Consider the following 23,219-nt stretch of genomic DNA (forward strand, 5'->3'; position numbering starts at 1 on the left):
GGAGGAAGGCTAATTTTGAAAGTATTAGGCAAGAACTATTCATATCTTCCTGCAACATAACATCTCCCTCCTCTCAGTCACCAACCCAGCCAATCTTTGTGTCATCCACAAACTTACTTGTCATCCCTCCCACTCTCTCAACATATATGAATATCATAAACAGTAAGTAATGTCTGTGATATGCCACTGCACACCAGGCTCCAGTCACATGAACAGATCTCTATTTGTGGATGTGGAGTAGTTGACCCAACAGTAGAAAGGAGTGGACATATTGAAAGATTGTGGTGTTGTTGAAGTTGGATTGGCACATTGGGAGCAGGGTGTCAGGGAGAGTACTCTGGCTTGTGATCACAGGCTTGTCAGGAAAGATCACTGGGAGGGTGGAGGTGATTCAAGCACTTGACAGGGATGGAGAAACCAAGAGAGATCACAGGGCTGATGGTAGATTAGTGCAGGAATGTACTGACTAATAATTGTGAAGAAAAGTGAATGGAGAGAGATCACGAGGTGAGGGTGCTGGAAACAAAGTCAGTCTACTGATCAGGAAGGAGGGAGGAACGAAAGACATTGCAACTAAGAATTTGCTTTAGTGAACTCCTGCCCTCCTCCATGCCTTTACTGACTCGGAAGCTTTGGAAAGTCCTACTACCCAACATTACATTTAACTGGGTTTCAGAATATCAGGAATTTACAAATTTCACAAATGTTTCATAAAATTCAAATAATGTTCCTCTGCTATCTTTAACCTTGAATTAAAGAGGTACAGAAATGGAAAAGTTGGATGAAAAACAAGATGATAGTATATGTAAATAGCACTAAACTGCTTCCTTCGAATGATGTGGAGGTTCAGGTATTGGACTGGGGTGTACAAAATTAAAAATCGCACAACACCAGGTGGATTAAGGAGCAGCGCTCCAAAAGCTAGTGGTTCCAAGTAAGCCTGTTTAACTATAACCTGGTGTTGTGTGATTTTTAGCTTTCTTCAAAGTACTTGTTGCGGTAGAAAAGAGGTTCTTGTACTCCTATATTGTCTCTTTCTATTCAAATTCAATAGCTGTCTTGAAATACGTGTCACGTAAAATACATGTCATCTGTAAAAGTTACCAGCATTTTTCTTAACTGGCTAATGAAAGGACAGAGTTAATCTTTTTCATTTTTTCCAGGAAATGCATGTCAGAAAATTAATGAAGTCTGTGCAGCCACTTTGAAAGAAAATGTTGGATAATTATATCAGATCAAACAGATATAAATATAATCTACATTTACCTAATCAGTGCTATTGGATTTGGTACATTAGGGAAGAGAAATTGTATTTTTCTCCAAAAGTTAGTGGCCCTATAAGATTAACTGAAGTATATGATTGCAATTTTATGTCGGTATTGGGATGATCCCATGCAAGAATGTGCAATGAGCTTATAGAATCGTGTAGCTCCAAAATAATGTCTCTCACACTTTTTTTGGCAAATCTATAAATGTGGAAAGTGATCTTCAGTGCCATACTCTCTTTCCCAGTTCTTTGCTCCTCTTGAATCAACCAAGGCTGGTACTAAAGGGGTAAATATCATTGGGGGTTGTGGTCTCTGTTGTTTCCTGCCGTTTTCACTGTTGAAATACCTGGATTAAAAGACTGCATGTTTAGCTTGGATATCCACTTGGTAGAAGGAGATTATTTCGTGAGAACAAGAGCCTAGATTAAATATTCAAATATCTGTTCAAAGAGGGCAAGACAAAAGTTTTCTTTAAATTTCTCCATTGCCTACATTTATGTGTTAGCACTTTACTCAATTATCATTGGATTTCTGAATGAAGCCTGTAGAAGTATTGTTAATAAATAAACAGCAGCCAGTGGGCATCTTCTTAACAGGTAGACACCTCAATCCTGTCACTCTCAAGGAGAGTATGAAGGTTATGGGGAAAGCCTGGTACATAAACCACATTTTATTTTGTTGCAGATACATTCATGACATAAAGATTCCACAGTTTGGAAATGATGTGTTGATTTAAAAAATAATTTTTTCTATTTTTCATATTGGGCTGGTGCATCAACTTCATGCAAGTTACAAGAACTAGTATCACTTTGCAATGGTGTTAATTTATCTTAAATACTAACCAGTTAAAACTAAAGAATAATTTATTATATTTTGCCTTTTTGCGATTGCATGGTCGCAATTAAAGAGCAGATGCAATCTTTCATAATTATACCTGCTGCTTTCTTTGCAGTTTGCTGACTGGCTACTCTTTTTCCAATATTGAGGAGTTGCTACCTTTTAGTGATACATTTGTATCTCACACTAGTGAAATCTTATTCATATTTTTATTTCATTGGAGTATTTTCCACATTTGAATTTTAAAATAGTGGCTCTCCATTGCAATGAAAACGTTAAAGAAAAAAAAAATACACTTGTTAGAAAACATTCCATTAATGTCAGTTAACTTGGCAGTGAATGGAATTCTCAAATGCCTTTGCTGGTTAACAAGCTAAATATAATGACTGTATACAGTGGAAAGTATCTCCAGTGCTGCACTGCAATTATACCACATTACTTTTTATGTTGAATTAAAGGGCACACCCTCCCAAATGTTGTGTTTGCGAGAATAGTAAAATATTTGGATAAATTTAGATTATGTTTGAAGTTAAAAGTATAAAGTAAGTCTGTTGGAAGAGAAGACTAGTGAGGAAGGCCCATCAAGGATACTCTATGTAATCTGCAATTCTGTTATAAAACTCTAATTTCTGGAGGTGATACCTATGAACTATGGTTTTGTTGAATCACAGATGCAGTTTTGTTGGATGTTTTGTATCCATGTCGGATTAAACTGGAATGGTATTGTGGCTAATGCAGATTGTAAGAGGCATCACTCTGAACCCAACCCACCTTTTCACCAACACTAGTCTTTCCTCTCCCTAATCCTAGTTGGAGTTTGAGGCTAGCTATATGACTTTACTAAAATAACTGGTTAGGATCAGTGCACTTTCTTGATCCCCGCTCTAAACAGTTCTTGGTAATGGACTTAAAATGCACTGCTATCTGTAAGAATGTTAGGTGCGATTACTGCAGATATTTATTATCTATGGTGCTGTGTTGTGTATCTTTGTGTAGTAGCTCTTAGCAATTTTTAAATTTATGTCAGATGTATTTCCGTCTATGCAGAGAAGTAATTGCCCTTTTAAAAAAATTGTGAATCGATTGCTACTGTAAAATATTTTTGCTTTGTATTTGAGTATTTATTAAAATAAGAATTCTGTATTTCCATTTTAATATGTGGAGTAGATTAGATTAGATTATTTAGTATGGAAACAGGCCCTTCAGCCTAACAACCCACACCGACCCTCCGAAGAGCAACCCACCAGACCCATTCCCCTACATTTACCCCTTCACCTAACACTACAGGCAATTTAGCATGGCCAGTTCACCTAACCTGCACATTTTTGGACTGTGGGAGGAAACCTGAGCACCCAGAGGAAACCCACCAAAACAAACCAATAGTCTCACTGAATCTTAGAAAGGTGTATCTCTAATTTATGCAGTGGTAAATTGAAAAACTTGGTTTGCAATTGCAAAACGGTTAGAGGTTAAGGAAGGCTTTGATGTAAAATAGATGAGTTGAGAAGATGATTCTTGTTTTTGCTCTAATTTTTTGACTTGAATAGTATGGAGTAGCCATAAGAGAAGTTCATAATCTAGAAAGTGATATGGTCAGTTTTCTCTCATTGTCACTCACAGTATTGAAAATATAACACAAGGTTGTCATTATTGCAAGATAATTCCTGAAAATTTCAGGGAGTAGCAACAGTACAGAGAAAAGACTTGATGGCATGTAAAGGAAGAACTTTGTACTGTATACCAAAATAAAATCTATGGAGATTGTCTTTATACACTTGGCTGTTGTTTTTTGTTTCGTTTCAGTATTGCTTGAATGCAGTGTTATGTCTCACACTTAGTATGTCAACATACATATCTGTCATGATTATAGCATGTGATCCGAGGGTATAAATTTCTCAGGCTCCATCTTAGCTGGGCCATTTGAAGCATGCAGCTCTTTCCAACCAAATTTATTAATACTAATCCAGCACCTGTGTGCCTGTGAATCAAATATATATACATAACAATAAGCTGTAGTAATCAGTACCACATTGCCAATGTTTAAGTTTTGTTTTACAAGAACGTATTGTCACACCCGGTAGTGATACCTTACTGGAAGGAAAATGCGCACAGTAAGTAGTAGTGGCCATTATAAAGAAGACTGCAAGGACTTGATGGTAGATCATTTTAAAAACTAATTGAAGTTCGAATGGACAACAGCCCTGGATATCAAAAATAGTGGTTATTCAGCATTATCAGTCTCTGTGAGTAAAGACGATGGAGCAAATTCTTTTCTGATTAAAATGTAACTTTCAAGTTAGAAGAAATTCCTGATTGTGAAGCAAATGTACTGAAAACTCCATCTCTCGATCCCATCCCTCTCAAAAGAAATACTGGGTGTCTGTAGTTAGGATTAAAGAAAACAGCTGTTTAATAATTCCGACAGTACTGCTCCAAAGCCCTTTTGAAAGCTAATTATTGCTTTTTAAAAAATACTTGAAACCATTGTTCCAAGACTTAAATGTGCAAATGGCAGTTGGTTTTGCCATTTTCTGTCTCTAATTTGGTGCAAGAGAGAAGCCATCTATCTTGATTTGGTATGAACATCAACTAGTTGCTGAAACTTGCAACTACAAGCTTATAATATTATAACACCAAGGTTTCGGCTTTTAAATCAGCTTTCTTAAGGGGATAAAGGTGAGAAAGGGAATAGCATAAAGCAAAAATAAAGGAAATCCGAGAGAAAAGGCAAAAATTAAAGTGAAAAAATAAATAAATTGAAAGTGAAACCAACATAGGTACCTGAAGCTGACCGAAATCACCTCCATTGTAGTTGGCTCTTAATGTTGTTAAACCACCAAAACGTGTGTAAGCCTGGCCATAATGTTTAGAGTTCAGTGACCCTGCTTCAGAACTGAAAGCAGGTAGGAAAAGTTGGTATTGATGCTTATGATGTGAGGTGGGGGGAGGAGTGAGTGGATAGGTGGTGAAGGAGTCAAAAGAAAGAGAGATGATCAAAAAGCATACAGTGGGGTTGTTTGATAGTAAGCTAGGGAACCAGAGAAGCTAGATGGGTATACTGGGGACCATGAGGATGTAAAAATGTCTTTCAGCTGTGCTAAATGCAACCTATTTCAGAACAAGTTTGGGAGTGTGGGGGTGGGTATAAATATGGAAGGAGGTGTTCATGTTTTAAAATTGTTAAACTTGATACTGAGTCCTTTAGTTTGTAAAGGTGCCCGAGTGGAAGATGAGATGTTCTTTGTCCAGCTTGAATTGAGTCTTGCTGGAGCACTGCAGTGAGCCTGAAACAGAAATGTTGGCGTGTGCACACAGCGGTATATTGAAGTGGCAGGCAACTGAAAGCTCGGGGCCATTTTTATATACAGAATGGAGGTGTTCCGCAAAGCAGTCCCTCAGTCTGCATTTCATTTCCCCAGTGTAGAGGAGACTGCATTGTTAGCACTGCATACAGTTGACTAGATTGAATGAATTGCAGGTATATTGCTGCTTTGTTTGGATAGTGAGGAGGGAGGAAGCAAACTGGCAAATGTTGCATCTTCTGTGGTTACATAGGAAGATGCTGTGGGACCATAAGACCATAAGACATAGGAGCGGAAGTAAGGCCATTCGGCCCATCGAGTCCACTCCGCCATTCAATCATGGCTGATGGGCATTTCAACTCCACTTACCCGCATTCTCCCCGTAGCCCTTAATTCCTTGTGACATCAAGAATTTATCAATTTAGCGTCCCAGCCTCCACTGTACTCTGTGGCAATGAATTCCACAGGCCCACCACTCTCTGGCTGAAGAAATGTCTCTGCATTTCTGTTCTGAATTTACCCCCTCTAATTCTAAGGCTGTGTCCACGGGTCCTAGTCTCCTCGCCTAACGGAAACAATTTCCTAGCGTCCACCCTTTCCAAGCCATGTATTATCTTTTAAGTTTCTATTAGATCTCCCTTTAATGTTCTAAACTCCAATGAATACAATTCCAGGATCCTCAGCCGTTCCTCGTATGTTAGACCTACCATTCCAGGGATCATCCGTGTGAATCTCTGCTGGACACGCCCCAGTGCCAGTATGTCCTTCCTGAAGTGTGGGGACCAAAACTGGACACAGTACTCCAAATGTGGCCTAACCAGAGCTTTATAAAGTCTCAGTAACACAACAGTGCTTTTATATTCCAACCCCCTTGAGATAATTGACAATATTGCATTCGCTTTCTTAATCACGGACTCAACCTGCATGTTTACCTTTGGAGAATCCTCAACTAGCACTCCCAGATCCCTCTGTACTTTGGCTTTACGAATTTTCTTACCGTTTAGAAAGTAATCCATGCTTCTATTCTTTTTCCCAAAGTGCAAGACCTCGCATTTGCTCACATTGAATTCCATCAATCATTTCCTGGACCACTCCTCCAAACTGTCTATATCCTTCTGCAGCCTCCCCACTTCCTCAGTACTACCTGGCTGTCCACCTAACTTTGTATCATCGGCAAACTTTGCTAGAATGCCCCCAGTCTCTTCATCCAGATCATTAATATATAATGTGAACAGCTGCGGGCCACCACTTGTCACCGGCTGCCATTCCGAAAAATAACCTTTTATCCCAACTCTCTGCCTCCTGTCATACAGCCAATCCTCTATCCATGCCAGTAGCTCACCTTGAACACCATGGGCCCTCACCTTGCTCAGCAGCCTCCCATGTGGCACCTTATCAAAGGCCTTCTGGAAGACTAGATAGACCACATCCACTGGGTTTCCCTTGTCACCTCTTCAAAGAACTCCAACAGGTTTGTCAGGCACGACCCTCCCCTTACTAAATCCATGTTGACTTGTTCTAATCCGACCCTGCTCTTCCAAGAATTTAGAAACCTCATCCTTAATGATGGATTCTAGAATTTTACCAACAACCGAGGTTAGGCTAATTAGCCTATAATTTTCCATCTTTTGCCTTGATCCTTTCTTGAACAAGGGGGTTACAACAGCGATCTTCCAATCATCTGGGACTTTCCCGGACTCCAGTGACTTTTGAAAGATCTCAACCAATGCCTCTGCTATTTCCTCAGCCACCTCCCTCAGAACTCTAGGATGTAACGCATCAGGGCCAGGAGATTTATCAATTTTAAGACCTTTTAGCTTTTCTAACACTTTTTCTTTTGTAATGGCAACCATACTCAACTCAGCCCCCTGACTCCCTTTAATTGTTGGGATATTACTCATGTCTTCCACTGTGAAGACTGACGCAAAGTACTTATTAAGTTCTCCTGCTATTTCCTTATCTCCCATCACTAGGCTTCCAGCATCAGTTTGAAGTGGCCCAATGTCTACTCTTGCCTGTCATTTGTTTCTTATGTATTGAAAGAAACTTTTACTATCATTTCTAATATTACTGGCTAGCCTACCTTCATATTTGATCCCCTCCTTCCTTATTTCTCTCTTAGTTATCCTCTGTTTGTTTTTGTAGCCTTCCCAATCTTCTGATTTCCCAGTGCTCTTGGCCACTTTATAGGCTCTCTCTTTTTCTGATAGATTTCCTGACTTCCTTTGTCAGCCATGGCTGTCTAAGCCCTCCCCGGATAATCTTTCTCTTCTTGGGGATGAACCTCTGTACAGTGTCCTCAATTTTACCCACAAACTCCCGCCATTTTTGCTCTACTGTCTTCCCTGCTAGGCTCTGCTTCCAGTCTATTTTCGTCAGTTCCTCTCTCATGCCCTCATAGTTACCTTTATTTAACTGTAACACCATTACATCCGATTTTGCCTTCTCTCTTTCAAACTGCAGACTGAACTCTACCATATTATGATCGCTGCTTCCTAAGTGTTCCCTTACTTTAAGATTTTTTATAAAGTCTGGTTCATTACATAGCACTAGGTCCAGAATAGCCTGCTCCTTTTTGGGCTCCATGACAAGCTGTTCCAAAAAGGGAGTGTGGGGAGATGTTGGGTGTGGAGGAGTGGACCACAGTGTCCTGGAAGGAATGGTCCCTGTGGAACACTGACAAGGAAGCGGAAGGGGATATGTGTCTGGTGGTGGAAATGGTAGTTTGGATCTTTTGGATGTGAAGGTTAGTAAGGTGGAAAGTATGGACCAATAGACCCTCTGGTTGTTTTGAGAGGGCAGGGGTGAGGAGAGAAATGCGGGATGTGGGTTGGATGAAATCTATTGAATTCTCAGAGTACAAAATGCTTAATGATGACAAAACACAATTGCTTCAAATTCAGTTTGGACTTTGATTTTTATATTTCAAAAATAAATTAAAATGTTGATTTTTGGCTATAGTACATATTTTTGGGTACAATTTATTCTTTGAGTTAGCACCAACAAATACACATGGGATATGCTCACTTGAAGTTGATTATCTGATTTATTTGTACAAAAATTTAAAAATGGATGCTATGCTTGTTAACAGTTATGTTATCATATTTGATTTGTGTTTGAGAATTTTTACCAGTTTACTTGAGATCGATTAATACTAAAAAAATTTGCATTCTGCATTATATGCAAATTAAATGATACTTTTAGCGTGTTGCTTGCTTGAAGATTTTTCACATACTAATAATTTATTTGTATGTTGCAATATTCTTTTGTGCTTAATCTTTTATGTATTCTCCATTTTAAAAGCACATCCCACTCTCTGTCTGGAATAGCTTTCAGTCTGTATGCTTTCCCATTGTCGACAGCTTATTCATCTTGTTTTGGTAAAAGCTGTAATGTTGTCTGTAAGACGCTGGGCTATTGAGTGCAGTCTCTTGAAAAGCCCTTGCTGATTGGCTGTCACATAGGAATTCAGCTTGTAGAGAATGTGTGAACACCATCTGCTGTAGGGGGTTGCAGCCAGTGTGCAGCTGGCTGAGCAGGCTTTCGGCTGAAGAGATTGCAGTAACTCCTGGTTTAACTTCCAAGTTTCTAAACTTAAAGCACTTTCCTCAAGTTTTACCTGTTGAGTACAATTTCTGCTTGTTGTGATTTATTTATATGCTTTTTCTTTGGAGTTCTTTGAAATGCCCAACTGAAACTGAAGGAGGGAAATTGCGAAAGGATAACTTGTTGCATTTGGCCTCAGATGAAGAAGGAAATCTAACATCCTTTTAGTCATCGGTTCATGCCTAGTTAATCAGCAGTTAAAAGGTAGGATCTTAATTCAGATAAATAGCTCTAAATCAAAGGTGTTCTCGTTTGTGGATTTGTAAAGTGGATGTATTGCTTTTCGTACTAATTTACTTACAGGAAGTGCCCTAAGATTCTGTTTTATTTTGCTGCTTAAGGTTTGGCATGTTCATTAACAGCCAGTAAAATTATTTTCTATGTTTCTTTAATTCCCATAGTGTATTTCTTTTACAAATCCTGTTTGAATCTATTTGGAAATACTGGTGATCATTTACAACTTACTGCTGTGAACGAAATCAAGATTAAAACCTCCTGATTTAATTTATTTTCTATATAGGTTTGCGTGTTGATTGTCACTCTGAGCATTCTGTTGATTATTTTTCATTTATGACTGGTCTTAACACCATTTACAAGATATTATTTGTTATTTGTTATTTATTTCTCTTAACCCAACCTCCGTAACCCTGCATCAGAGGTTCTTGTATGGCAATTAAAAGTGAGAATCCTGTTGCCACTTCCTCTGCCAAAACTAATTATGAATCACTGAGGCCAATGATAATGAATCAACTGCAATTCAACTCGAACCTTCCTGAATTGTGCAGTTTAGCTGTTTATTGGATAAATATGCCGAATTACTAGACCATGGGCAGGCAGATATTTAATGGCTTAAAGTTATGAATATGAATAAGCCTTGGTTTCAATGTTATGTATAAACAAAGTGAGCTTTCTAGGGCAGCATAGTTTTAATTGTTTTGAAATCATTATTATCTGCACTTGTGGCTGATTTGGACACCCTCTCAGCTGGAAATACAAAACTCATTTCTAAAATATTTCTAAGTGCTTAATATTCAAAAACTGAAGCAAATTGAAAATCAGACGTACATGATTGTAAATTTATGTTGCAATTTATTTTCATTATTCTCTGTTCTTAAAGATGGAAAGCAGAATGTGAGGCCTCTGTAATACTGGAAGATGTGAAAGGGTGACAGGTGTTCATGTGATCTCTAGATTTCTCTCTTTAGGACTACCCAAATGTCATGGGTGTTCAATGAGAATTGACTACATAGACCTACATCCTGCCATTCTGTAGTGCTTTCCTTCTGGTCCTAGATACTGTGACATTTTAATTTGCTGAGAAACAAAAAAATGGCAATGGTTGTTCCATGTATATATGACACTTATACTTGTGTGATTTAAAGCAAATCATTTAAAATTAGCATTCATATAATGGTTCTAATGTTGAGAATCTGTACAATATAAGCTGTACAATATAATTTGCTTTGCATAACTAATCATTTGCATGCCTGTTTCATAAAATTCAAATCCTTCAGTGAAGAAATTTTGAGGAAAAATAACCATCAAGACATATTCAAATGAAGATATGTGTTTATAAATTGGCATTCTCTGACTGACAGCAAGAGAAACCATATATTTTCATTTGTATTAAATTTAATCTGGTAAAAAGAAAGCCTATCCTGCCATCTAAACTAATGTACAAGAGATAATATAATAGCTAGCCGTAGTACTTTGGATTGTGTCGATCCTGCATCTTGTTTCAATGTACTTGTCAGAAAATTGAAAACAACATGAAATTGTTCACTCTTATTCCCTTTTCACTTCCAGTTTCTCTATTTCCCTAAGTTTTCTTTTATACTCCTAAGGGCAGTGACTCATGTTGGCTACCATGATGTGGAGGTACCAGTGTTGGACTGGGTGGACAAAGAAGTCACACAACAGCATTCAACATCTCTCAGGTTATAATTGTGGCTCCAATATGTATCATTACATATTTGACTTCAGAACTAGGAATCCATTGCCATAGAAGGCTGTAAAGGCCAGATCCTTGAGTATATTTAAGACTGAGATAGATAGGTTCCTGAGTATCAAAGGGATCAAAGGCTACTGGAAGAAAGTGGGAGAATGGTTATGAGAAAATTATCAGCCACGATTGGGAGGTGGAGCAGACACGATGGCCTGAATGACCTAATTTCTCGTCCTGTAATTTGTAATGTTATGAACCAAGTACACATTCATATTCATCTAATCATTGATTTTAAATGACTTGATACTTTGCTACAGTTCATTTTCAGATTTCATTAAGATTTGTCTTGAATCCCCAAATTGAATTATAAATACATATATACATAAACCGGAAGCCATTGATAAACCAGGAGATCTACTCTGTACTGAAGTCCAGATCTGAGGTGTTCAAGTTGGGCAGCCCTGATCTATACAGGAATCCAAGCATGACCTTTGCAAGGTCATCAGGGATGCTAAGAGGAAGCACCAAAGTAACCACATGGACACCTGTTGTTTGTTGCAAGGCTTATTTAACACAATGGGTTACAAAATGAAGTTGAGCAGAGTCACTGTACACCCCTACCTGATAAGCTCAATTCATTCTATGCTTGCTTTGAACAGAAGGGCAGTGAAAGGATGTCACCTTTCCCAACAGCCTCCAATGCACCCATAGCCTTGGTCACAACCGCAGATGCTAGATTGGCCGCCTTGAGAGTGAACCCACAGAAAGCGACTGGCTTGGATAGAGTCCCCAGCTGTGCACGCAGATCCTTAGCGGACCAGCTAGTGGGAGTATTCGCAGACTTCTTCAACCTCTTTATGACGACCTGACGTCTTCACTTGCTTTAAGAAGATCACCATCATCTTAGTACCAAAGACAAATCATTCAGCATGCCTGAATTACCACCGCCTGGTGACTGACATCCGTAATTATGAAATGCTTCGAGAGGTTGGTCATTGGCTCACATCAACGTCAGCCTCCCAGATTGCCTTTATCCCTTGCAATTCCCCTACCAGTGCAACGGGCCCATGGCAGATGCCATCTCCCTGGCCCTACATTCATCCTTGGAACATCTGGACAACAAGGAAACTTATGTCAGGCTCCTACATATTGACTACAGCGTCACCTTCAATTCAAGACAAATTCTTTTCCAAACTCTGGGACCTAGGTCTTTGCTCCCCACTCTGTAACTGGACTCTCAACTTTCTATCCTATAGACAGCAGTCAATAAAGACAGGTGATAATCCTCAACATTTGTGCCTCACAAGACCAGATACTCTGCCTCTTCCTGTACTCCTTATATACTCTCAACCGTGTGGCCAAAGTTTGCACCAACTCCATTTACAAGTTTGCTGATGACACCGCCGTTGCAGCTCGGATCTCAACAACAAAGCAGAGTATAGGAAGGATATTGAGTGGTTAGCAGCATGATGAAAAGATAACAATCTGTTCATCAATGTGAGTAAAATGGCTGATCATTGATTTCAGCAAGTAGAGTGGAGGGCATACCCTGATTTGCGTCAGTGGTGCTGAGGTGAATATGGTCGAGAGCATCAAGTTCCTGGGGTTGACAATCACCAACAATCTATCCTGGTCCATCCACATGGAGACTACGGTCAAGAAAGCTTCTATTTCCTTGGGGGCTAAAGAAATTCAGCATGTCCATAAAGGCAATTAGATTTTTTTTATATAGATGCACCATAGAAAGCATTCAATCCGGATGTATCACAGTGTGGTATGGCAACTGCTTTTCCCAAAAATTCAAGACATTGCTATGGAAAATAAGGGCAGTATTGTCCCTCAGATCCTTTTAATATAAAAAAATGTAATACTTAGGCGTATTCCTTTCTCCTGCAGTAGACAAATTCCCCACAAATGTAGATTACACAATCATTATGTGTAAATGATTGTGAACCCAACTGACGAACTTTAGGTTGGTTGTTAGTATAATTCCTGGTGTATGCCAGATTATCTAGCAAATGCTGTCCAATTGAGGAAGCATCTTTAATGTTAGACATTATGATCAGAACTTTTCAAGCATAGACTAGTGAAGCTAGTCTGTCCTTTGCCTATTGCAAACAATTTAAGGGATGTACTGTTTTATCTGAATCATTTTATAGAAGTCACTAGGGCATATGGTCTACATACCTTGCATTGCACAGACACTGAATGTCACATGCTACATGAGTTATTTATCTGCAATTTAGGCTCTGCAAAAAGGGAAAATAATGTCTAGGTGTTGTATCTTTGGCATGGAGACAATTATTCTCTTGTGCATTTTCTATGACAGTGCTTTGACTGATCAGAGTTCACTTGCTGGACAAAAGTATTCCCTTAAATCATAAATATTGTTTCCTTTGAAATTTTGCATTATTATTGTGTGCAACATAAAAGCTTTGATAGCCTGACTTATCTTTGCTTTTTTCAGCAATACTTGACTGATTATTTTAAATTGGTTGTTAGTGTAGCTGTTGTGCTGTCTAGATTGGCTGCATTTGATGAACAATCATAAAATCATCTAATAGTAGGTATTTAGCCTTACGTTTTGCAAATGTTGAACTGGTATAGTGCAGTCAGCACTTTGTCTATTATGAACAACCCAAAGAACATGCTGTTTGATTCATCAGTCAATACTACGATATATGCCCATGTGCCTGGTATTACATTGGCACTGAAATTTATGTGGTAATTCTGTGTTAGACGAGATATCTTTTGGCTTGATAGCAACATCCTCCTTGCAGGAAATATTCCTCTTGTAAGCCACTGCATAGTAGTGCTTTGAAATAACTTGTTTAACTTGTATAAAGATCATTAAAATGGGAAATGATACTGCTTTAAACCAAGTAAACTGTAAGAGGATGTTAACAATTTTAAGAACACGTTGCTAGGATAAATTGTGAGTTATATCTATGGTATGGCCTTATTCAAGCATTTTAGGAAAATTCTAGATAGAATGGCATCACCTTTGTGTGTTCAGAACAGTTTTGCCCTGAGAGAGTCTGTTGATTGGCATTTCAGTTGGAATCAGTTGTTGTGGTCTCAGGACAGCTCATTGTGCTATCAATCACTTGGTTGGTTCCTGGGCATGTGGCTGCAGTCTTGTGTGTGGTCAATACAGCAGAAATATCCACACTGTAAAAATAAAACATATGGCGCTCTTACTCGCTCAACACCCCTCTCTCACTCACTTGAACTTGCATTCTTGCTCACTCACATTCTCTTGAAACCCCCACTCTCTTAAATTTCCCTTGCTGCTTGAAACCCCCCTTGCTCACTCTTGAATCCCCTGTCTCTTTCTAGAGTGGCCCCATCACTTGTGCTCTCTTGATTTGCCCTCTCGCTCTCTCTTGACCACCCCGCCTTGATTTCCACCCCTCGATTTCCCCCTGCTCTCATTCTAACTAACCCACTCACACTCTCTCTCTCTCTCTCTCTCTCGAGCCACCTCTTGTGCTCTCGCTATCGCTCTATCTCACGGTCTCTGGTACCCCCCCCCCCCCCCCCCCCCCCCCCAGCCACCCCTGCCCAGTTCATGCTCTCGAACCCTGCCCCTGGTTCTTTCTCTCTCTCAAACACCCCCACCTAGCTGACTCTCTTTCTCGAACCACCCCCCCCCCCAGCTTTCAGTCTTTCTAACCCCTCCTCACTCTCTCTCAAACTTGCCCTTGTTCTGTCTCTCGAACTCCCCCATCTTGAACCGCCCCCTCGCTCCCCCTCGAATTCCCCTTGTGCTCACTCTTGAACCACACCTCGCTGTCTCTGTCAAATGCCGTATTTTCTTGTGCTCTCTTGACCCCCTTTCGCTTCATCGCTCTCTCAAACCCTTTCCATTGGTTTGCGCTCTATTGAACCCCTCTTGCCTGTTCACTTGATCATTGTGTGTCAAAAGACCCCCTCACTCAGTTGTGCTCTTTCGAATCTCTACCTTGTCACGTCTCATTGTTTGTTTGTATGTACATGGGAATTCTAAGAAGGGGTAGCGATTTAAGTTTAACATTGATAAATTAGCAATTTAACTTTTATAGTTTTACCATTGCTTGAAAGAAGTGTTTGATTACAATAAATAGTTATTTTCTTGTTTTATGGCAAGAGTTGGTGAGCTTCATTTTTTAATCTGAATTTAGACAGGCACGTAAAATTGGGCAAGTCAATGATTAATCAAATTGTCTTTTTGGTAACAATTCCAGGAATAGTGAGACTTGATTTCTTGCGCTTTATCTACTGAGTCATGATATTTGAGAGAGTTTGCTTTTCCAAGATAATTTGAGATAGTTTGGGCACTTTTCAGCTGTGCAAGTGGCGGTCTTCAGACCATTTGAGTGTATGCACAATTCGCAGCAGATGATGACTTCAACCGGATCGATGTTATCATGAAGGCAAGCTCCAAATCATATTTATGTCAAGCTTGCAAGGTGTGCAAATGGCCAAGGCCCTTTTGAACAGATTTCTTATAAGATCAATGTTAAAGCTGTGTAGCTACATGAATCCTAATATCTGTATTGACTGGTATGATGAAGATAGGCTTGCGGTACACAACAGCAGAGAACCCATTAGCAGGTTTCTCAATTAGCATGTCAAAGAAAGGGAATATATTTGACTGCTTCAATTCAAAGGTGAATTTCAGCAAATGAATTTTTGATACCTGTGTTTTTTCAGGTAGTTGGGCTGCATATCCCACTGATTTGTTGAGTCAAATATCAAATTGGTTATTTGTAACAAGCAGAATACAGACTATATTCAACTATTCTCAGCTTCCAAATGCAAAATGAAAGTTCGACTTTGGAAGTGATCTCATGATTAAGCAGCACTTGCTGAACAATTCTGGTTGTGCTAACATCAATACGAAAATATAATTTAAGGTGATCACTCTAGTTCATATGTATACTTGTTAATAGTGACATGTTTATTTGAAGAGATCTCATTCCCCACAGACAAATGGGACATGTTCAAGCCTTTCTCCTTTGTTGAATTGCGAGGAGCTTGGTGAGCTGATAGCTTTCTATTGCTTTCTCCATGATAATACCATGGCCAATTTAGTCAACATGTCAACCAGTCAGCAGAGATTTCTCCTGTAGCATTACCTTTTGTGATCATTTTGAAATTTGGCAATCTAGCATTTTCTGAAGAATGCGTAAGGAAAAACTTCAGCATCATCTCTTTAAGCAATATTGAAGTTCTATAATACTAAGTGTGGTGAACCTTTGTTGCGCTTCATCTATGGCAATAATTTCTTTCCTTTGAGGAGACCAAAATGCACGCACTACTCTGAGTGCAGTCTAATCACGCTCCAATACAATAAAAGTATGACCTCAATACACTTATAATCAAATCTTCTTGTGATAAAGGCTAACATTCCATTACCTTTCCTAATAGCTCACTGCAACTGCATATTAGCCTTCAGTGAATTATTGACATGGACACCTAGGTCCTTTTGTATGTTTACACTTCCCAATCTCTTACCATTTAAGAAATACACTGTGCATCTGATTCTCCTACTGAAGTGGATGGCCTAACATTTGTCCACATCATAATTGATCTGCCCTGTTATTGCTCATTCACTAAGCCTACCCAAATCTACCTCACAACTCACATTTCAACTTAGCTTTATATCGACAGCAAATTTGGAAATCTTGCATTTGGACCCTGTGCCTAAGGCATTGGTATATATTGTGAACAGCGAGGCCCTAGTACTGATCTTTGCAGTACCCCACGTGTCACAGCCTGCCAGTGTGAAAATATCCTATTTATTGCTACTCTCTGTTTTCTGTCTGTTAACCAATATTAATTGATGCCAATAAATTACCTACTATCCCATGTGTTTCAGTCTTCTTAGACTCTTTGGGGGACCTTAAGCACATTATTATAGGTAATACACATTCTTTTATACAACTGTGAAGTCAAAGAAGTAGATGTTAAAGCTCTATTTATCATTGCTACCTTTTAACCAAATCTTTGGTTTAATTTGTTATGTAATTGGCAAACTGAGATACTGTAGACTGTATGTGGTTGTCTAAGTCATGTATATGTTTTAAAAGATACCCATCATCATCATCCAGTTTCGTTTGACCACTCTGTTCACTATTGTAATGCTGTTCAATTCATTCTTTTAAATTGCCATTTATCACCTGAGCATGCATCTTCTGAAATGCTCTGTTATCGGATAAGGTGCCTCCTTAATTTTAAGGTTAATGAGACCCTGACATAATCTGTATGGGTAAAATTAGAATCACAGGTGTTAAATTACAAAATTTAGCCTATTTTCTTTTAAAGATGGGATCTACGCTTCTATACTTTGACAGGTGTTCCAGAAAAGGAAAATATTAGTGCCAAATGGTGTGTATTTTGATTACATGATATGGAAGATTACCAGGTTGTTGCTGTTTTGTTTCCTCTGTTATGAAAGGTTTATTTTGACAATTACTACTTAATTTTACTTTATGGTTTGAGGCTTTGTTTTGGACATCAAAAGGTCCTGGACATCAATGAGAGTTTGCTTGCAAATACCTTACATGATTGCATTCATAAAAATATTATTTTCTCCTGTTATCAATACTAATGGTTTCCCTCATTTAAAACTGATAGTTTATATAAGGAATCCCATTTATCTTTAATTGAAATCAGAAAACTCCTTTTGAAGGTACTCAAAGAATTCTGATAAAATTAGTTTCATCTATCAAATCTGTGTGGAGTTTGCACACTTTCTCCATGTTTACGTGGGTTTCGTCCAGGTGTTCTGGTTTCCTCCCACAGTCCAAAGATGGCAGGTTAGGTGGATTGGCCATGCTAAATTGCCCCCTAGTGCCCAGGGATGTGCAGGCTAAGTGGTTAGCCATGGGAAATAAAGAGTTACAGGGATAAGGTAGGGGGATGGGTCTGAGTGGATGCTGTTCGGAGGGCTGATATGGATTCAACGGGCCAAATGGCCCGTTTCCACACCATAAGGATTCTATGATTCAAATCATATGCTGTTCGAACACAAAACAGTCCAAGATGACTTCCAGTAGAGCAAGGTTTCTTTCATATTGCTTTTAGCAAAATTGTGCAAAGCTCTATAGTAGTGCATAGAACTTGTATCTGGAAATAACTACTACTAGGCATTTGTGACTTCTAAGGCTTCTGTTAATTGGACTGCTAAATGCAAGGCTGGCACCAGTTGATTGTCTTTGTTTTTCATTTTGAAATGGGAACGCTGCAAATGATTATAGCACTTCACTACTGTTCCAATTAAGAATAACATTTCTGCTAAGCAGGGTGAGAGAGTAAAAATCACAGTTTTTGATTTAGTAAGGTGGGGGACTTATTAAAATTTGCTTTTGGTAATGACATGACAACCCCAAATCCATTTTGAGATGCGATGGTAGGATTGGTTTCATATTTACAATCTAAAGCAATATTTCATGGGACACTACAAGTATTTGCATAAATTAGCATCACAAAGTTTGGATTCCTGCAAAAAAATTATTCTGCTTTGGAAAATCAAAAGACTCAATGAGTGTTGACCCGGGCCATTTGGTTGTAGGAAGGAGAGGAGCAGTAGCAAGCTGTGCAACCTCAATGAGCAGTGGTAACTTACTGTGTAAAAAAAAAACAGGTTTGTCAGTGGAGTGCAGAATGTACAAGGTCAAAGATTCCATGACATGATTTTGAAAAAGAGCAAGGGAATTAACCCTGTCATCTTGGCAAATATTTATCACTCCATCAACATCACTTCTTTAAAAAGCTGATCATTATCACCTTACTGCTTTTGAAGCCTGTTGTATGTGAATTGGTTGTCACATTTCTCCTATTACAGCAGTGACTACAAAAGCACCGTGAAAGCCTGTGAATGACTGTGACATGCTGAGCTTTGGGACACCCAGAGGTTGAGAAAAATACTATATAATGAAACACATTTGTCAAGGCAACATTTTATATTAAATTACTGGAAATGTTAGATCTTAATAATTGGAGAACATTCAGTTTGTCCCTATTTTACCTTCTACCTCCCAATAATTCTTAAACCATGTCACAAGGCCACCTCTGATTGTATGTGCTCTGTTTTTCTAATAAATATAATTAAATGCCTCCAAAATCTCCATATATACAGCAATATTGACACTCCTGATCTACAATACTGGACACTTTTATAAAATTGAACTAGATTTGTTCAATATGATCTACTCTTCACACATCATGATACTTGTCCAAATGCTCAGTCACTATGCTGAATTCTAACTGCATTATAGTAAAGTGTTTAGTGGTAGGTTGGATGTTAACATTTTCAAAATCTTTTCAACCCATACGTGAGCAGTTTACTTGCTTCCAGGTGTTGGGCTGGCTGATTTACTCATGATAATCAGGGTAGCTGGCAGTTGTTTAAACGAGGGATGGTTTCAGGAATTGTTTAGTGACAGAACTTTATCAACAATTTAATTTCTGCATTGTATAATAAGTAGCAGTCACATTTTAAGGAAGAAGAGAATTTAAATGTGTGCATCATTTTATTACATCATCTAAGATATTTCAAGTTCTAAGAATATCTAGCAGTGTTACTCAGTTTATGATGAGTTAAATTCTCTTTGCTAAAGGTTTATTAATTGAAAAAACTGCTTCAGTTTTTGCTTCAGTTTTCACTTCAGTCCTTATGGATGTTATAATATTATCTCAGAGGAGTGGTCATCTCAATCAGATTGCCCCTTTATTCATTTTTCTTACTTTTTTGCTGAGCTCTGCATTCCTTGTTAGGAATTCTGATCCCAGTTGCTTCAGAAATGTGAAGTGTAACTGAAATAAGCATAGACAGGATATTCAGGGAATACAGGATATTCAGGGAAGTTGAGCCACACTCCTTTTTTTTGCAACAGTCAATGTGTTATGTTCTGAGATCCAGTAGCACAGTCAGATGCGATGATAGTTACTGTGAAGGGGTAAGTACATAAGGCAAGTCTGGGGTTGGTGTGGCAGTTGGTTAAGAGGGTTGAGTGCCAGGTCAGTGATAGATATGTAGGATGCCAGGTCAGCGAGAGTGTTTGGGGGAGGATGACAACAGAGAATGTCAGGTCTCGGGAGTTTAGGCTAGTGTGTGAGGTTGGATTGGGGTATATCAGGTCCTGGATGGAGAGTGGTTGTCAGGGGCTCAGTGGAGGTGTCAGCTTCAGTGTATTGGATTCAGTAGAATCTTGATGGACAACTCCAATCTGTGCTGCTCTGAAGAAGAGTTATGCCCGAATCGTTGACTTCTCCACCTCTTGATGCTGCCTGGCCTGCTGTGTTCTTCCAGCTTCCTGCCTGTCTGTTTTGGATTACAGTATCTGCAGTTTTTTTTGTCTCTAACCAATGACTATCTGGCCTTTGGAATGTCTGAACCATTTTATTTTGGGATTTGGATTGTAAAATTAGAGGCAGACGCATATGGGTTATTGGATTATAAAATAGAGGCAGGCGCATGTGGGTCTTTTTTTTTTAAACAGCCCAGAAATTGGATATAGGTTTGTTGGCTGAGCTGAAAGGGTCATTTCCAGACATTTCGTTACCTTACTAGATAACATCTTCAGTGGACCTTATGCGAAGCAATGCTGAAAACTCCTGCTTTCTATTTATATGTTTGGGTTTCTTTGGGTTGGTGATGTCATTTCCTTGAACATTCCCATGAACATTCCCATGAACACCAACTCGCCACAAAAAGACACGACCCTCTCTCACTAGTATCCTCACATACAGATGAGGAAGGGATACTACTTCGACTGGGACAATACATCCATCCTAGGATAAGCTAAACAAAGACACACATGGGAATTGCTAGAAGCATGGTATTCCAACCGGAACTCTATCAACAAACACATCGTTAAAAATCACACAACACCAGGTTATAGTCCAACAGATTTAATTGGAAGCACACTAGCTTTCGGAGCGACACTCCTTCATCAGGTGATTCGGAGCGTCGCTCCGAAAGCTAGTGTGCTTCCAATTAAACCTGTTGGACTATAACCTGGTGTTGTGTGATTTTTAACTTTGTACACCCCAGTCCAACACCGGCATCTCCGAATCATAACAAACACATCAAGTTAGACCCCATCTATCACCCCCTGAGGAAAGGAACCGGAAGTGACTTCACCACAGGAAATAACATCACCACAGGAAATGCCATCACCAACCCAAAGAAACCCAAACATATAAATAGAAAGCAAGAATTTTCAGCATTGCATCGCATGAGGTCCACTGAAGATGTTACCTAGTAAGGTAACAAAACATCTGGAAATGAGCCTTTCAGCTCAGTGAGCAAACCTACATCCAAAACGTCAACCTGAGCTACAAATCTTCTCAAAACTCACTAAGCCAAGAAAGTCTATGAAATTGTGACCTATATGCATCCATTCCAAGCAAGTGTGAGAGTGTATTCAAGTGTCTGGCAGAGGGATGGTGGTTTTCTGGAAATCACTGCCTGCATTGGTGGTAGAGGCCGAGACCCTAAACTCTTAAAAAGTACCTGGATCTGCACCTAAAAGAGCTGTAAGCTGAAGGGCTATGGACTTTATGCAGGAAGGTTGGATTAGAAAGGGCATCTTGGGTGTCTTCAGGTCAGCATGGATAAGCTTTGCTGAATGGCCCCCCTATCATTTCCACAATTATTGTTCTATCCCTATGGCATTAATAGATCAAGTTTTTAAATTTTTGAGTTTGCAGCAGATTATGAAACTAATAGATTAGTTTTTAAATTCAGTTCAGAAGAATCGGGAGTTCAGCTCAAAAGGGAGAATAGTTTGCTCACAGCATCCCTGCTTTGCATTGCCTTGCCTTCTGTACTTTCCCTCCCTTGTTAAACCGAGATGCTATGTTCATATTAATTATCTTTCGCTTGGAATTTAGCATAAAGAAAGCTTGCCATTGTTATCAGCTGGCTTCATTTAAGTCAAAGGGAAATTGATTTCATTTAGGATCATGGACATTATCAGTCACCTGCTTGGAGTGGTCAAAGTTAGGGTTCCCTCCATGTAAGGGGTGAGAAACCGAATGTGTTGGGCAGCTCACTACCCATCACAACTCTTATTCTCCATCTGAGGGCTGTTTCTCTCCTGGAATGAGAGAGATGTAGATAGTAAGGGAAATGAAATTGAGTAGCACATGTATTACTTTGGGAGTTGGGAGGTATCCAAAGGAAGTTTGGAGGGTGCAGGGCTAGTGTTTTTGAGAGTTGGAATGTGTGACAGTGAGGGAAGATGTTGTGAGCTACAGTGAGCATGTTAAAGCATGAGACTCTGTGAGAAGTGAGTAGAGTAGCAGTGAGAGTCAGATATCAGAAAAAAAAGTGACACTTTTGCTGGCGGAATGGAGAAGTTAGTTAGCCTTCTTCTTACATTTCTGTGCATCCCTTCAAACGACTGAGATTGCTTTAATCCAAGTGGCAACCCTGGACCAGGCTGGCATGGTGAAGTGTTGTAATATCCACTGCTTGTCCTAGGGGAGGATGAAGTTCTTTCTCTGCACCACTCTTATCTAGCAGGACCTGCAAGATTCTGCCCGCAAGGCGGGGCACTGATTTTCCTGTTTCCTGTATCTGGTGAAAATGTCAGGAAGTATGCATTGCAGCTCTCAACTGACAATGTTTGTCTGCATGCACCATGGGCTTTAAAGGTTGGTGCAGATGTTGGGGATCCTGGTCTACTCTAGGACATCTTCTGAGTGATGAGCTGCTCTGGGAAAGGTCCATGGTAAGATGGAGCTAGACTTTGACATTGTGGACTTTCTCGGAGTAGGGTAGGTAGTTAATGAGGTGATTTTGGTAAGATATGACAAAATAACTCACTAGGCCTTATGTTGACGAAATCCTCTTTTTCAGGTTGTAAGTTTGCTCACTGAGCTGGAAGATTTGTTCTCAGATGTTTCGTCACCATGCTAGGTAACATAATCAGTGAGCCTCTGGTGAAGTGCTGGTGTTCTGTCTCTCTTTCTACTTATGTGTCTTGGTTTGTTGTGGTAGGTGATGATCACTTCCGGTTCTTTTTCTGAGAGATTGCTAAATGGGTTCCAGATTGATGTTTATTGATGGAGTTCCAGTTTGAATGCCAAGCCTCTAGAAATTCCTTTGTGTGTCTTTGTTTAGCCTATCCCAGGATAGATGTATTGTCCAAGTTGAACTGGTGGTGTCTTTTGGTGGCTAGTTTCCTGCCAGTCTGTCCAATGTATTTTGAATATGACGTTCGTCTACTGGTTGTTGGTACAGGATCCTTTAGATTCATCAAGACC

At 39.4% G+C, this 23,219-nt stretch overlaps 1 protein-coding gene across 4 annotated transcripts in view; it reads left to right on the forward strand.

The window, feature by feature from the left end:
• Positions 1-23,219, forward strand: part of LOC122564877 (disabled homolog 2-interacting protein-like) — a 699,362-nt gene that overhangs the window by 176,659 nt on the left and 499,484 nt on the right. Inside the window, exon 1 of one of the 4 annotated variants that reach the window (XM_043720278.2) lies at positions 8,992-9,217. The exons of the other annotated variants lie outside the window; for them this stretch is intronic. The gene's annotated coding sequence lies outside the window, so the exon portion shown is untranslated. Of the gene's footprint in view, positions 1-8,991; positions 9,218-23,219 lie in introns of those variants that run through there. 4 annotated transcript variants of the gene reach the window in all.

Source organism: Chiloscyllium plagiosum, unplaced genomic scaffold, assembly GCF_037043375.1.
Source record: "Chiloscyllium plagiosum isolate Xiang-an unplaced genomic scaffold, Cpla_swu_hap1 HiC_scaffold_21, whole genome shotgun sequence".
Classification (NCBI taxonomy): domain Eukaryota; kingdom Metazoa; phylum Chordata; class Chondrichthyes; order Orectolobiformes; family Hemiscylliidae; genus Chiloscyllium; species Chiloscyllium plagiosum.